At 36.6% G+C, this 17,500-nt stretch overlaps 1 protein-coding gene across 1 annotated transcript in view; it reads left to right on the forward strand.

Annotated features, from left to right (window-relative positions):
• Positions 1 to 5,043: 5,043 nt before the first annotated feature.
• The window catches only part of LOC125025767 (ETS-like protein pointed), a 230,399-nt gene continuing 217,942 nt past the window's right edge, over positions 5,044 to 17,500 (forward strand). The window contains exon 1 of the mRNA XM_047613970.1: positions 5,044 to 5,303. The gene's annotated coding sequence lies outside the window, so the exon portion shown is untranslated. The remainder of the gene's footprint in view (positions 5,304 to 17,500) is intronic.

The raw sequence follows: 17,500 nt of genomic DNA on the forward strand, positions 1-17,500 counted from the left end.
TGCGGAAGACAATCGATTCGAGTCAAACAACGAAAATGTCCAGCCTTAACTGCGCGGTAACCTAATATAAACTGCCATCGCTCATATAGCTTGTGACGTCAATGGCCAATCACTGTTAATCTCTTAGAAGTGCACTGTACTATTAATGTATTTCTGTATTCTAATTTATGTGAAATTATACCGAAATTCTTATCTATTTAATGTTCATTCCTTATATATACCATGTGATCTCATCTTTCTCGCCTAACATTTACTCCAGGTATAAAAAAGTTTATCCTTAAATAGTCTGGCCTGTTACATCGGGTTCGCGCCCGGCCAGTCCCTCTCAGTCAACTCAGGCGACTTCATGAAATTAAAGTTGTGCCATTAAATATGAAACCGAACATTTAATTTTCAACAATTTCCTTAAGTTTGAAATATCTTGATTCTGTTTTTACCTCCAAATTATTCAGTTGTCGTCTGGAAAGGTCATCATCATCATCATTATCATCATCACTGTCATTATCATCATCGTTACTATTATCGTCTTTTTTTAATGTTATTATATTTTTATCATCATCATTATTTTTTATTATTATCATCATCATTATTATTATCATACTTTTGTTATTATTATTATTATTATTATTATTATCATTACTATCATCATTATTGTTATAATTTTAATCATAATTATTGTTGTTATTATTATAATAGTTATTTTTATTATTGTTGTTTTGTTGTTCTTAGTTTTGTTATTAATAATATTATTATCATTATCGTTAGCGTTATCAATATCATCATTATTACCATTATTGTTGTTATTATTATAATAGTTATTTTTATTATTGTTGTTTTGTTGTTCTTAGTTTTGTTATTAATAATATTATTATCATTATCGTTAGCGTTATCAATATCATCATTATTACCATTATTGTTGTTATTATTATAATAGTTATTTATATTATTGTTGTTTTGTTGTTCTTAGTTTTGTTATTAATAATATTATTATCATTATCGTTAGCGTTATCAATATCATCATTATTACCATTGTTGTTGTTATTATTATAATAGTTATTTTTACTATTGTTGTTTTGTTGTTCTTAGTTTTGTTATTAATAATATTATTATCATTATCGTTAGCGTTATCAATATCACCATTATTACCATTATCATGATTATGATAATTGTTATCTTTGTCATTATCACTATTGCCGTTATTACTATTATTGTTGTTTTGTTATTATTATTATAGCTGTTGTTATCATCATCATCAACATTAACATTAACAGTAAAATATCATATGCTACTGTTACCAATACTTTTTACATTTACCGTTACGACTACTATTACTATTAATGTTACTCTAACTTTTACTCTACCATAATTATTGTTATTACTCTTACTGCTAGTGTTACTATCTCTGTTACTATTACTACTACTATTGACACTATTATTATTACTCTAACTAGTAGTGATACTATTACTTTTATTAGTTTGTTATTGTCATTGTTATTATTATTGTTGTTGTCATCGTTATTACTATCATCATCATCATTATATTATTATCATTATATTATTGTTATTATTATTATCATTATTGTTGTTGTTATTTGTTAGTAATAGTCTTATTATTATCATCATAATCATATTTATGATTATTATCAATGTCATAAGTATTATTATTATTATCATCATTCTCATTATCATTATCATTATATATTATTATTATTATTATTAATATTATGAATATTGTTGTTATCATTATTATTGCTAGTATTATTATCACTACTGCCGGTGCTACTGCCATTATTATTATTATTGTTGTTGTTGTTGTTGTTGTTGTTAGAGAGAGAGAGGGGTGAGACAGGGTGGGAGAGAGAAAGAAAGAGTGGTGAGAAAGATAGAGAAAAGAGAGCCAGAGAGAAGGGGGAGAGAAAGAGAGAGAGAGAGAGGTGGGAGAGGAACAGAGAGAGAGGTGGGAGAGGAACAGAGAGAGAGGTTGGAGAGGAACAGAGAGAGAGTGGGAGAGGAATAGAGAGAGAGGTGAGAGAGGAATAGAGAGAAAGGTGGGAGAGGAATAGAGAGAGAGGAGAGAGAGGAATAGAGAGAGAGGAGGGAGAGGAACAGAGAGAGAGGTGGGAGAGGAACAGAGAGAGAGGTGGGAGAGGAACAGAGAGAGAGGTGGGAGAGGAACAGAGAGAGAGGTGGGAGAGGAACAGAGAGAGAGGTGGGATAGGAATAGAGAGAGAGGAGAGAGAGGAAAAGAGAGAGAGGAGGGAGAGGAATAGAGAGAGAGGTGGGAGAGGAACATTGAGAGAGGAGGGAGAGGAACAGAGAGAGAGGAGAGAGAGGAATAGTGAGAGAGGAGGGAGAGGAACAGAGAGAGAGGTGGGAGAGGAACAGAGAGAGAGGTGGGAGAGGAACAGAGAGAGAGGTGGGAGAGGAACAGAGAGAGAGGTGGGAGAGGAACAGAGAGAGAGGTGGGAGAGGAACAGAGAGAGAGGTGGGAGAGGAACAGAGAGAGAGGTGGGATAGGAATAGAGAGAGAGGAGTGAGAGGAAAAGAGAGAGAGGAGGGAGAGGAATAGAGAGAGAGGAGGGAGAGGAATAGAGAGAGAAGAGGGAGAGGAAAAGAGAGAGAGGAGGGAGAGGAACAGAGAGAGAGGTGGGAGAGGAAAAGAGAGAGAGGTGGGAGAGGAACAGAGAGAGAGGTGGGAGAGGAACAGAGAGAGAGGGGGGAGAGGAACAGAGAGAGAGGTGGGAGAGGAAAAGAGAGAGAGGTGGGAGAGGAACAGAGAGAGAGGTGGGAGAGGAACAGAGAGAGAGGTGGGAGAGGAACAGAGAGAGAGGTGGGAGAGGAATAGAGAGAGAGGTTGGAGATAAAGAGAGAGAGAGGTTGGAGAGGAACAGAAAGAGAGGTGTGGGAGGAAGAGAGAGAGAGGGGAGAAAGAAAGAGAGAGGGAAAAGAGAGAGAGAGGTTTCAGAGGAACAGAGAGAGAGGTGGGAGAGAAAGAGAGAGAGAGAGGTGAGAGTGAAAGGGAGAGGTAGAGAAAGAGTGAGAAGTGGAAGAGGAAGAGAGAGAGAGAGGTGGGAGAGAAAAAGAGAGAGAGATGGGAGAGAAAGAGAGAGAGAGGTGGGAGAGAAAGAGAGAGAGAGGTGGGAGAGAAAGAGAGAGAGAGGTGGGAGAGAAAGGGAGAGAGGGGTGGGGGAGAAGGAGAGAGAGAGGTGGGAGAGAAGGAGAGAGAGAGGTGGGAGAGAAGGAGAGAGAGAGGTGGGAGAGAAGGAGAGAGAGAGGTGGGAGAGAGAGAGAGAGAGGAGAGAGAGAGAGAGAGAGGAGAGAGAGAGAGGAGAGAGAGAGAGGAGAGAGAGAGAGAGAGAGAGAGAGAGAGAGAGAGAGAGAGAGAGAGAGAGAGAGAGAGAGAGAGAGAGAGAGAGAGAGAGAGAGAGAGGTGGGAGAGAGAGAGAGAGAGAGAGAGAGAGAGAGAGAGAGAGAGAGAGAGAGAGAGAGAGAGAGAGAGAGAGAGAGAAAGAGAGAGAGAGAGAGAGAGAGAGAGAGATAAATATATAAAGATATATATATATATATATATATAGAGAGAGAGAGAGAGAGAGAGAGAGAGAGAGAGAGAGAGAGGTGGGAGAGAAAGACAGACAGACAGACAAACAGGCAGAGAGAGACAGAGAGAAAGAAAAACATCCAACCAGTCTGTCAGGCAACTAAACACACGCAAACAAACACATGCCGAGACAGATAGGGATGGGCGATCCACCCACATATAAGCAATGCGTAAAAGAGTAATTAAATGCTCAGAGGGAAGGGCTTCTTAAATCACTCTACTGTCGTTCGGATCCCCTACTCGAACTCGACAAGGAACACGAAGCCAAGCCAGACACGTGTTCGGAAGGGGATAAGTTGGAGTCACAGAAGGCCAAATAGGACCGACGTAAATTGTGTCGTTGGAGCGAGAGACCGACAGACAGATCGAGGGGAGGAATTTTATGCACGGGTGTTGATGTTTGTTGTGTGTATTTACGAAAGTAGACTGATAGGTATTAAAGATATTTAAGAATGAAAGGAATGGTAGAGTATGTGCATGGCTTGATACTTACTGTAGACATAACAACAGAAAACAGACACAGATATTTACGCTGTTATAAACATACGGGCACAAACATGCGAGTAAATAGGCAAGGCACGGTTATGATGGGAGGGGCAGTGAGGGCGTGTTGGCGGAAGGGTAAATAGAGAAAGGGGAAAAAGACAAACGTGTTCTCATTAGAGGGGAAACAGGCAGCCAGGGTCGACGCCAGAGGGAGGATCTCGTCCCAGGGACTCTCGGCGGAAAGTCGAACCTTGGAAGAACAAAAGTTATTGAGTAGGAAAGCAGGAGGACGTTGTTCTAGGGTGAAAGAAGGACAGCCGCGCCTAGTGTGTGTTGGTGGGGGAGGGGAGGGGAAGGGGAGAGTGGAGGGGGGAGGGGGCCAAGGGAAAACAGCCGGCCGGGACAAGAAAGGGAAGGACCTAAAGAACCGCGGCTTCCCAGAGGCTCACCTTAACTGTTGTTTGATTTTCTGGCGTGAATAATCAAATGAAAATAAGTAACGCGCTTCTTACCATGCTTTTACTGGCTCAGACTATATGAACATTTTCAGATTGGTCTCCCGCGGTTTTCCGCACGTGTGTGTGTGTGATATTTGCCAGCCGTGTGATTTTTTTGATAAGCCGATCGGTCTCGCGGAATAGAGGTCACTAAAGAACGAGCTCCGCGGAGTCGGGATGCTGTACGTGAGACAGGAGAGATATTATGTTTCTTGCAGAAGGTAGCGTTAGCTCAAAACCAAGTCATACAATCCTTGCGTAACGCATGAGGTCCAGGGATAACATTTGGGAAGGGACGAAAAACAGTGAATATTCCCTTCCCGCGGAGACACGCGCTGCAGACGTAAACAGTGCCAAACACAGCAAAGTTTCCGTATGTGCCACATGAACCGAATGGAACCGTACTTCGGTGGCGGGCCTGCGCATGCCTCCCCACTGTGAACAGATCATCAATCGCTGCCGCCGTAATCCACGTTGTATCCGAAAGTGTGGGCGAGGCGAGGCGAGGAGAGGGAGGAGGTGTGGGCGCGCCCTCCGCCACACACCCAGGTTGAACGCGTCCCTCACTCGCCACCGCGGGTCGTACTATGTCTCGCTCTCATGTTCATGTGTGAAAGTGGCTCGAGGAGATCCGAGCGGGTGTTCCTCGCTGAACGACATATATTTGTTCATCAGCTGGATCTTACAGTGTTCACCACGGGTTGGGAACATCGCAGCGGGCGGTAAGTAGATATAAAATGTTCTCCTCATTAGGAATGCCCAGCTTTTGAACGTGGGATCTGCAGCGCGACTCCGGATAATTCTGAGCGACTTGGAGTTATAGAAGAGAAGTTGTACTTTCTTTCTGTGCCGCCATTATCCCTTTTATCCGTCGGTGTGACCATCTGGAAATGATATCGAGACTTATAATTCGAGATGAATGAATTTTTTTTAGAGTGAATTGTTGCTTCACTGAGCACTGCGAGAGGGACGTTTGGCAACGGTGGCGGGCACAAGCTCATGAATGGATGGGTTGGGCACAGCGCTGATAGTGTTGCCACATGACTTTCCTTTCTCACCTTCCCTAGCAGTCGTGTCCAAGTTTTTCCGCCCCTTGCGAAATGCTCTCAAAATGTGAAGAAAAACAATGCTCCAGCATTAACTGACCCGAAGAGTTGCCGCTCGAGTTAAAAAGCGAATTTTGAAAGCGCGCTTGGCAACCCCACCTGGGCACTGGTGCAGGCGAGGGAGGGAGGCAGGTGGCACTTTGATTTATAACTAAGCAGCTTCTTATGTTGGTACTCAGCGATGTTTGCACAGATGTGGAAAGATGTAAGTTAGAATTTCTTCTCCACTGTTCCTTTAGTTAGACTTGGCTCTCTGGGCCAGCCGTGCCTCCGCAGGGTTTGGCACCGCGAGTCTGGCCTTCCCCGCGGCGGCCATATGCAGGCCATGCATGTGCAATCTTAGATGGCATCACACTTCCTTTTGTAATGCGGGGACAGATGGGTCAGCCAGACCCCAGGGCGGATGACACCACATCACAACAGTCTCTACATCTCATAAAACTGCCAACTCAACACCACACCGCTTTCTGCATCACACCACAACAGTCTCTACACCACAGCACCACACCGCTCTCTGCATCACACATCTCACCACCCTCTGCATCACAACACCACAACGGTTTCTGCACCACAACGCCACACCGATCTCTGCATCACATCACACCACAACAGTCTCTACATCACAACGCATCGCTCTCTAAACCACAAAAAGGCAAACTATCATGTGCATTATATCAACAGGACCATCCATAAAGTTTCTTTACTTTCTTGCAGCCATACGTAATGTTGCATATCAGCCAGAACTATAATTGCACCTGGGACTACATTTTCATATCAAACTGATTCGTATGGAGCACTGGCTATCCTCTATTCTATCGTGATCTAACACCGTGAGAGAGTCAGTATCAGAACTATGAAAACACACAATAAATAAATTAGTATTTTCGCGGAAACACACGCACATAGTCGTGCGCGTACACACAAACGCACACACTAACGCGCACACACACACACACACACACACACACACACACACACACACACACACACACACACACACACACACACACACACACACCCACACGCACCCACACACACACACACACATACACACGCACCCGCACACATAAACGCACAAGCACAATCACAATCACACACGCACAAACATTGGCACGGACTGGGCAACACAACACGAGAGGGACAGGCGTGACCCAGGCGGTACTACATATCTGAAGTCATATGTTGACTAAAAATATCAAACCACAAGCTTGTCGCATTCACTTTGTGCCAGCAAGCGAATACGTGGCATAAAGGAGACTAAGGGCTTTGGGCGAAATTCAAATACAACAGTTATGAAGATTCGTTGCTGGCTCGTGAAATTTGCAATTGGCGAAGGACTGTAAATTGAATAACGTTCCAATTCTTTGCCCGACGTTGTTTTGTCTTTGTACAAGTGTTTTTTATAATTCGGCCATTAATATTCTGAATAGTGTGATGTTTTAAACTAATTATTGTTATTTGTCCCATCATTTTGTTACGATTTTCTGAATTGTCAAATAATACAGTATATCACTATGTTTATTTTGATATTTTATACAAATCCATATATATTCAATATTCGCATTGCCGTTATTTCATTATTATTGCCTTTATCTTTATTATTAATACTCTCATCACTTTCATTATACGGACAGTGATGATAATGATAGTTATGCTAGCGATGAAAATAATGACGATAATAATGATAATAAGAGAAATGATAGTACTAATGATAATTATAATGATAACGATGACAATAATAATAAAAATCATGATAATAGTAATGATAACGATGGTAATAATAATAATCATGATAATAACAACATTAATGTTGATGGTAATCCAAGTAATGATAATAGTTAAGAATAATAGTAATGATAATGATGTTAATAATATCATCTGTTGTTCTTCAATGATTTAATGCTGTTAACAACACTAAGTGGTGTTATTTTAGTAATATATTTTGACCGTTTTCTTTCATATCTCTAATCAGCACAAAAATCAAAATGCTTTCTGGTTTACTTTGATTAATGGAAATAGAAGAGAGGGAGAGAGAAAAGAATTACATGCCTATGCGACCAGTTTCCTATTTCTCCCTTTCTTTCTTTTCTTTTCTTTCTTTCTTTCTTTCTTTCTTTCTTTCTTTCTTTCTTTCTTTCTTTCTTTCTTTCTTTCTTTCTTTCTTCTTTTTCTTTCTTTCTTTCTTTCTTTCTTTCTTTTCTTTCTTTTCTTTCTTTTCTTTCTTTTCTTTCTTTGCTTTCTTTTCTTTCTGTTCTTTCTTTTCTTTCTTTTCTTTCTTTTCTTTCTTTTCTTTCTTTTCTTTCTTTTCTTTCTTTCTTTTCTTTCTTTCTTCATTTCTTTCCTTTCTTTTTTTATTTCTTTCTTTTCTTTCTTTCGTTCTTTCGGGGAGCAGAGACCGTGCGTGGGAGGCCTCGATAACACGAACTTACATCCTTTTTATACTGGGGTTTTAGCCTTGGATGAAATCCTTGAGCCAAAAGCATCTATTTCGGTGTGTGCGGAAATTTGTGATTCTGTTATGACCAAATTCAGGATTTTTTCTAATAATTTTTGAGACACGAAAGGGAAGGGTGAGGAAATAAGGATGATGAAAGAGGTAGGATGGAGGAGGGAGGGATTAGAGAGTGGATAGAGAATAATAGATAAAAAGAGTGTAAGAAGGAAGACGGAAAAGGAAACAGAGGCAATATTAAACTGAATTGGGAACACAATGCGACTGCTAATAATACACGGAGAAAGGTAGAAGCAAACCGGTGGATAAACAGAGCAGCAGAAGAGGGAAGACCACTAACACTGCAAGAGTTGCGGAAGGAGGAAGAAGCAAGGCAGAATAAAACAGGGACAGCACAAAACGGAAGGGGGCGCCTGAATGCAGTACGGCGACCAGTACTAGCGGAAAGAGCAAGAAACAAAACGATTGATAAAAGCACAAAGCACAAAACAGAACAGGATTGGCTATTGACGAAGAAATGAAAAACCAAGACAAAGAATAAAATACAGAAACAAACAACATAAAACAGGAAGAAAAAGAACACAATATACCTTCCAAGATACCAGTATTATTATAGTCACGGCGAGAGGAAGAAGCAAAACGGCTGATAAACAGAGGAACAACACAAGACATAAAGAAGGAGAACACAGAACGGCGTCCAATATTGCCCGAGTCACGGAGGCTCCGGGCAACAGGGAGAGCGTGAGGACAAATGAACCAAAAGACTTAATGTTTTTATCTTATTTCTATCGCTGGAAGTTATTGGCGTCTCTCTTTATTTATAATTCTTATCGTGAAAATGACTTTTGAGTTCGTTTTTCTTGCTTTCTTTCTTTCTTTTTTGTCGTGCGTAATGATATCTGGTTCTCATAAGTATACGAAAGATTCATTTTTCTACGTCAAAGAATTTCGAAAGGATATGTGTGAAAACAAGATAATCTTAAACGACGGACTGGTTATGAAACTTTACATACTCACCGTGTGGTATCACCCTAGCCACCATTATCCAAAGTAGGGTATTAATAATGGTACTCAAGTTGCCTCCGCTCAGAACAAGAGGAATGGTCGGGTGTGAGGTATTTATGGTAGTAGCGGCAGACTCAGGTGCCTGCCAACATTCATGCCTTCACTGCACTGCTGCGTGGCACTGCCTGGCACTGCGGGGTCACCGTGAGTGCTACGGTGATGGAGATCAGCACCTTCTAAAACCGGCGATGATCGCTGGCATTTGCTGGTGTTCATTTTGAATGAATGGCATATTAGGGGGGGGGGGGGTTAAGCGATAATGCTACCTTATGTGCAACAGTGCCAGCGAAGGTCCAGGTGTATTATGAGGATGAAGATATTTACATATATGTATAGGAGTTGAATGAATGAAATAGAAGTTGAAGATATGGATATATACAAACACAGACATACACTCAAAAGTACACGCGCACGCACACGCACACGCACACGCACACGCACACGCACACGCGCACACACACAGACACAGACACACTCATATACATACATACACACACACGCGCGCTCGCGCGCGTGCCTGCGCACATCAATGAAGACATATATATTATTTTATTGCCACAACAACGTTAAGGCAGGGAAAAGGTTTAACTATTGTACTGAATGAAATGGTTTTCTTTATCATTGAACTAAAAGTCTTTCTTTCATATTTTAATTCATTCTTAATTCACTATATTCATTATTTATCAACTGTATATTGCTATCCAAATATATTTATTATGTTATTCATGTCATTTACCCTTTCGAACACACTTCCCGGTGCCATATGACAGTGTTGTTGGTGATCATAAAGTGAATTGTCAGAGGAATGTTTAACAGGATAAATAAGTAGACGTTAATCCTTCCAACGCCGCTAACATGCACGGCAAAGCTGATTATATAATTGTACTTTTTTATTTACACAAGATTTTTTTTTTTTTTTTTTTTTTGCTGCAATATAACTAATGAACATCATTTTAGTGGGATTAACTTTCGACATGTAGTCTGCTAAATAAGAAAATATTGAGCAATTCCTTGTCACTCGAATCTGAAACACCAATTTATTTTGATGTTATAGAAGATGAAATGAATTAATCCAGACTTCTAAATATTACGTTCTTTTTCTTTCTTTTCTGATTCCTTTAGAAGTTATTAACAGTTACTTTTTTAATTCCTCTATCAATAAACAACACGGTGTTTTATTTTAACAGCATCACAGACTTCACTTGGGCTGCGATGTTTCCTGTGACTGTAAGCTAAGATTTTTTTTTTCAGGAGATTTCTGTGAAATTCCCGACGTGACATTTGATATGTGAATGGTCTTTGAGATTCTATTAATTCTTGCCGATAACCCGACCCCTTCTTTTCTAAATCTCGTGTGTGTGTTAGAGAGAGAGGGGGGATGGAGGGGGGGAGAGGGAGGGAGGGAGGGAGAGGGAGACGTATAGAGAGAGAAGGAGAGGCATACGGACAGACAGACAGAGAAAGAACCAGGGAGAGTGACAGGCAGATAGACAGAGAGGAGATAATGACAAATAAGTAAACACCATATTTTTGTGTCTACGTTGGACCCTTTTATTCATGCGTACATGACATTATCAGAATCCAGCTGATAAGTGGATACGCATGAAGGGCAATAAAGCGATTAGAAGAAATCCACGCAGTAAAATGCACCAACGTACCTGATTAGAATATATTTACGATTGATGATAGACACAAGGAAGAAATCGAAACACTGAATGGAACCGCGAGACGAAACCTTTGCTCGGACGGCAGCGAATCCAAGGGACCCGTTACTGCTTCTCTCTCGGGAACAAACTTTCTTTTCGTATTTATTTGATTGTAATAACGTTTGCCTAGATAACTAGATAAACAAGCAGTGAAAGATAGACAGGCAGACAAACAGATATGAATATATATATATATATATATATATATATATATATACAGGGAGAGATATACAGATGTAGGTTTATAGAGATATAGGTGGATTTTTTGTGGTTATTGTAACGAGATTATATTTTTCATCGTACATTAATATCTGAATAAATATATATGGCATACCTTACCCGCTTGATACAAAACGTACTAATAAACAACATCAAACTGTACGTAAGTACGAAAACACATTTGCAAAGACAACAGACACACGCACAGAGATACCCACAGGCAGTGATTCCGCGCGCATGCGTAGGTGTCCCAACCCCTGTACATTACATCACTGTGACCTGCTTGTTACGTGGAGCTCATTATTGTATAAACGATGATGGAGAAATGGGAACCAACAGTCTTCTTGATTTGGTTCCGTGTTGAGTTTGCTGTTGCGGTTGACATCACTTCCTTTTGCAGTGGCGAGCATTCCTTGCCTCAGTCGCTTCCTCGTTCTTGTCTCTGGGAGTTACGTAGGTATTTTGTTCGTTTGTTTGTTTCGTTGTTAAAGTGTAGTTTGCAAGTGGGTTGCGTAGTTGTTTTGATTCTTTGTTTGTTTGGTGGAGGAATTGGTTTGGCTTGGTTGTGATGGGAATAATGACGACGGTGATGATTATGATGGTAGTGGTAATAGTGTTGATGTGGGTAAGTATTGATGATAACAAATTATTATCATTGCTATTATTTTTTTTATTATTGTTCTTCTTCTTATTGTTGTTGTTGTTATTATTATTATTATTATTATTATGATTATTGATATCATTTTTATTATTATTATTATTATTATTATTATTATTATTGTTATTATTATTATTATTATTATTATTATATTTTTATTATAATTATCATTATCATTAAAATTACTATCATTATGATTATTGTGATTATTACTGTTACTGCTAATATTATTATTGTAGTTATTATTATTATTATTATTATTATTATTATTATTATTATTATTATTGCTGTTGTGGTTATTATTGATATTGATATTATTATTGTTATTGGTATTGTTATTATTATTGTTATCATCATCATCATCATCATCATCATCATCATTAACATCAACATCATTATCATCAACATCATTATCATTATCATTATCATTATTATGATTATTACTTCTTCCATTATTACAGCTATTGTTATCATTATTCTTATTACTTTTATTTATTGTTATTATTATTATTATTATTATCATGGCTGTTATTATATTACTATTATCATTATTAGTAATAGTAGTTGTAGTAGTAGTATCTAATTTTTTTATTATTTTTATTTTCATTATTATTATTATGATTATCATTTGCTTTTGTATTGTATCTTTATAATTGTCCTTACTGTTATAAATAATGTACTTTTTATAATTATTATCCTTATTATTGTTATTAAAATTATTATTATTATTATTGTTATTATTATCATTACTATTATTATGATTATTATCATTGTTATTGTTATCATTATTTTTTTGTCAATTATTATTGTTATTATTGTTGTTATTATTATCATCATTTTTATTATTATTATCATCATTATCATTATTATCATTATTATCATTATTATTATTATCATTATTACTACTATCATTATTACAACTGTTGCTATTATTATTGTTATTATTATTACTCTTATTATTCATTATTATTGTTGTTGTTATGGCTATTATTATTATTATTATTATTATTATTATTATCATTATTATTATTATTACCGTAATTTTCATTAATATTATTTTCATTATTATTATTTTCAATATTTTTATTTTCATTATAATTATTATCATTAGTATTAGTATTTGTTTTTATATTATTATTATTATTATTATTATTATTTTACTATCGATACTATTATTATCAACATCATCATTAACATCAACAGCCTCCGCCTCATCATCGTCATCTTTGTTATTGTTATTATTATTATTATTATTATTATTATTATTATTATTATTGTTATTGTTATTATTGTTATCAAAATTATTTTCGTTATTTTGTTATCATAATTTTATTTTTATCATTATAGTAATAATGATAGCAATTATATTAATATGATTGTTGTTGTTGTTATTATTATTATTTATTTTTTTATCATTATTATTGTTATTGTTATTTTTATGATATCCATTTTTTTCATTAATGTTTGTATCATCCTTATTATTGTTTTCGTGATAGTGTGATTTTCATTATTATAATTATTATTGCTACTGTTTATATTATTTTCATTGTTTCTTTTATTGTTGTTATTGATATTATTATTGTTGTTGTTGATGTTGTTATTATTATTGTTTTTTATTATTATTATTATTATTATTATTATTATTATTATTGTTATTATTACTACTATTATTATAATTATATAATTGTTATTATTCTTATTAGTTTTATTATTGTTATTGTTGTTGAATTATTATCATTATTCTTATTTTTATTATTGTCATTATTATTATTACTATTATTAATATTATCAGTAGTAGTAATGTGTTAATATTATTATTCTTATGGTCATCATTATTTTATGATTATTATTATCATTATTATTATCATCATTATCACCATTATTATTGTCATTTCATTATTATTGCTATTATCATTACCATTATTATTTTTGTTATTATTACCATTACTACTACTACTATTTCTGCTGCAGCTGCCACTAATAATATTGTTGTTGTTGTTATTATAATTAATATTGTTCTTATTTTATAGTCATAACTATCATCATTATTGTTGTTACTATTATCATCATCATTATTGTTGTCATTATTATTCTTTTGATTTATTATTATTATTATTATCATTATTATTCTTTTGATTTATTATTATTATTATTATCATCATTATTATTATTACTATCATTATTATTATCATTATTATTATCATTATTATTATTATTATTATTATTATTATTATTATTATTATTATCATTATTATTATCATTATTATTATTGTTATCATTATTGTTATTTTATTCATATTATTATCATTATTATAACCATCATCATTATTGTTGTTACTATTATCATCATCATTATTATTATTATTGTTGTTGTCATTATTATTCTTTTATTTTATTGTTATCATTAATAACAATATTATTATTATTATTATTATTATTATTATTATAGTCATTATTATTATTATCATTTATATTATTTTCTCAAGATTATCATCATTATTAGTACCATCATCTCTTCAAAATGATAATTGTTATTGTTTTTATCGTTTAAGGAAGTAATTATGCCTAACGTAAAGATGATAATGATGATGATGAGGAAGATAGTAAAAATTAGGATAGAAATAGTGATAACAAAAATAATCAATAAATAGAATAATGAGGATGATAATGATAATAATAAGATTGATTATGAAAGTGATGTTATCATGATTAGGGATGAGAATTAACTCGCAATGTGTGCCTTGTTCACATTCATTATTCTAGATCAATCTTGGTTTGGTTGCAACCTTGGGGAGACTACCTGAGCCGTTCGCCTTTTACTGATTAGGTAACTTAGGATGCAATTTTACAGAGAGCGCGTTTGGTGAATACACTGGTTGCATTATAGTATTTTATTTTTACGATTCTTTTGTATTTTGTTTTTTTTATATTTTATTAATGTACTACTGCTATCAATGTACTATTACTACTGCTTCTACTATCACTACTTCATCTTCTTTTGTTTCTACTTCTGCTATAATCACCATCACTACCATTATCACTACCACTACTACAACTACTATTACTACTACTATCGTCATTATTATCGTCATTTTGGTAGTGGCGCCCATCCCTTACTAGATGTCCTTTTCAGCACTGACCTTTGTCCTGAGTCGCTGGTTCTTGGTGGCAGAAAATTGCGGTTAGGGCTGGAACGGGGGCGTGTAATTCCCGTAGACCTTCTTCGCGTTTACCAAAGGCTTGTTTATATTTTCTGAGGTGGTTTCGAGTTAGTCCAAAGCCATATTACACCAATATCCACTGCATATCAAACACTTTCTTCGTCTGCATAGATCAGCATCCACGCCCGAGTCACATCACACATCAGCAATGCAGCCAACACATTTTGAGTTTTACTACAAAGGGGACGAGTTGCCTCACTTGAATACGCGACGACGCATAAACACTAAACAAACACAGGTACAAGCAGAGAGAAACGCGAACACCCTGTCACATATAGAAATACATTCATACACGTATATACATGTTGTTTTTGTTGTACACATTTATACACACCCAAACGCACGCACATATTTATGCATTTATGCATAAACAGGAGCAGAGAAATGCATTTTTGTTCAAATGCAAGCATACCTATACACACGCGCACACATGCTCAGACACAATCATACAAATGCACACACACATGAATACATGTCCTCAAATATACACACACACAGACACACACACACACATTCACACACTTGTAGATTGTCGTCCACACGCAACATGAAATACAGTCACACAAAAACACACACATGTACCCACGCATACACAAAGCTTGCACATGAGCGTACATATACCCAGTGAAATATAAAACACACATCAAAATATACACACATTATACATCAAATATATTCACACATTATACACTCACATAAATACGTTTGGGCATCATCTTTCGCACACAAACACACAGATATGAAAGCAACTTTCGCACTGACCTACACGCACAATGCAATGCACTCAGACACAATGCAATGCACTCACACACAAAAACACATGCAAACTCAAGAACGGTTTTACTACTACTACTACGCCGACGCTGGCTCATAGGACACCACAATTCGTACGCAAAGGTGCATTTACTTGTCCATCACCAGTCAGGCCAGCGCGTCACAAGAAGACCTGTGTGTTTTGTTAATTTTCGTCCTCTCTTTTTTTTTTTTTTTTTATCTATTTCATGTTTGTATTTATTTTTTTAAATTGTATTAGTTTAGGTTTCAAGTTGCGAGTGAGTTGATAGGGGGAATGATTTTGGTTCGTCTTTTTTTTTTTTTTTTTTTTTTTTTTTTTTTTTTTTTTTTTTTTTTTTTTTTTTTTTTTTTTTTTTTTTTTTTTTTTTTTTTGAGAGTGAAGTGTCAGTTTTGCTTTGAGGTAATGAGCGGATGATAAGTTCGTTGATGAGCGTATGGAGAAAGAGAAAAGTGAGAGGATTTGGTGAGAAGATGAGGTCGAGGTTGGTTCGAAGAGGACCCGAGAACATGGGTTGATAGTCTAATTGAAGACAAGTTCCGACTACGGAATGGAAGGGCGGTGGAGAGACTCGAGTCCTGTGGAGGAAGGAAGGCTCCTGGTTGCCGGGCCGCCCCGACAGTACGGAACATTATGCATACTAAGTCAAGGAGAAATGCCTGGACAAGCATACATCCGGTGCTCCACGCTGAGGCTGTGTGTAAGTTCGGGCATACGCAATGGACGGGGCAACTCATACAAATGGGATGGATGCACACACGGCCACACACGCGTCCGCACACAAACGTACACGCACTCACAACACGTGTTATTAATAGCTATAGCCTGCTCCTCCGCGCATAGAAACAACCATATATACTTGGACGCATACAGGCACATTCTTTTATCATTTCTGAAATATCAGCGCAAAAGCACACATGGCTGAACGTACGTGCATACATGATGGCACTTGAGCCCGTGCAAACACATCTACACAATCACAGACATATACATCCACACACAGTCATACACACACACACACACACACACACACACACACACACACACACACACACACAGATACACACATAGATACACACATAGATACACACACACACAAACTCAAAGTGTTTACCCCCACTTAAGACAAGGGGGAATAACTACTTCAGATGAAAAACTTAACATGTCTCAGCGTGTTTGAAGAGCAGGAGATTTTTGCTTCCCGACAGAAATGAGTGACAACTCAAGTATTCCCTACGCAAATATTCCCAAAATGTCGAATGCACCGCTGCGAGTATTTGCAGCGTGCAAATAGCCATTTAGCCGTGACGAGTTACCTGTACTACCTGTGTTCCATACGGGAGTTCGGGGGACGAGGGGACGCGGCGTCGGCAGTCATAGATGCTGGGCGCTGTGCGTGAGTTACATTCCTGCTGCGAAAGGCGGCTGTTGCGAAAGGAAATGCAACAGCCTCTATATAGTCATTAGCAAGGCATTTTAGCGTTGGTATTTCTAAACTGTAATCATAGGGTGATGTTGTACGTAATGTACGTATATGTACATGGATGTATACACATGGTTACATATATGCAGAAAATATTCCAAATAAACTAGGATAAGATGATAGAAACATGACTAAACAATTGCTGTTTTGTTACAGTATATATATATATATATATATATATATATATATATATATATATACATATATATATATATA

The sequence above is a fragment of the Penaeus chinensis genome, chromosome 5 (assembly GCF_019202785.1).
Source record: "Penaeus chinensis breed Huanghai No. 1 chromosome 5, ASM1920278v2, whole genome shotgun sequence".
Classification (NCBI taxonomy): Eukaryota; Metazoa; Arthropoda; class Malacostraca; order Decapoda; family Penaeidae; genus Penaeus; species Penaeus chinensis.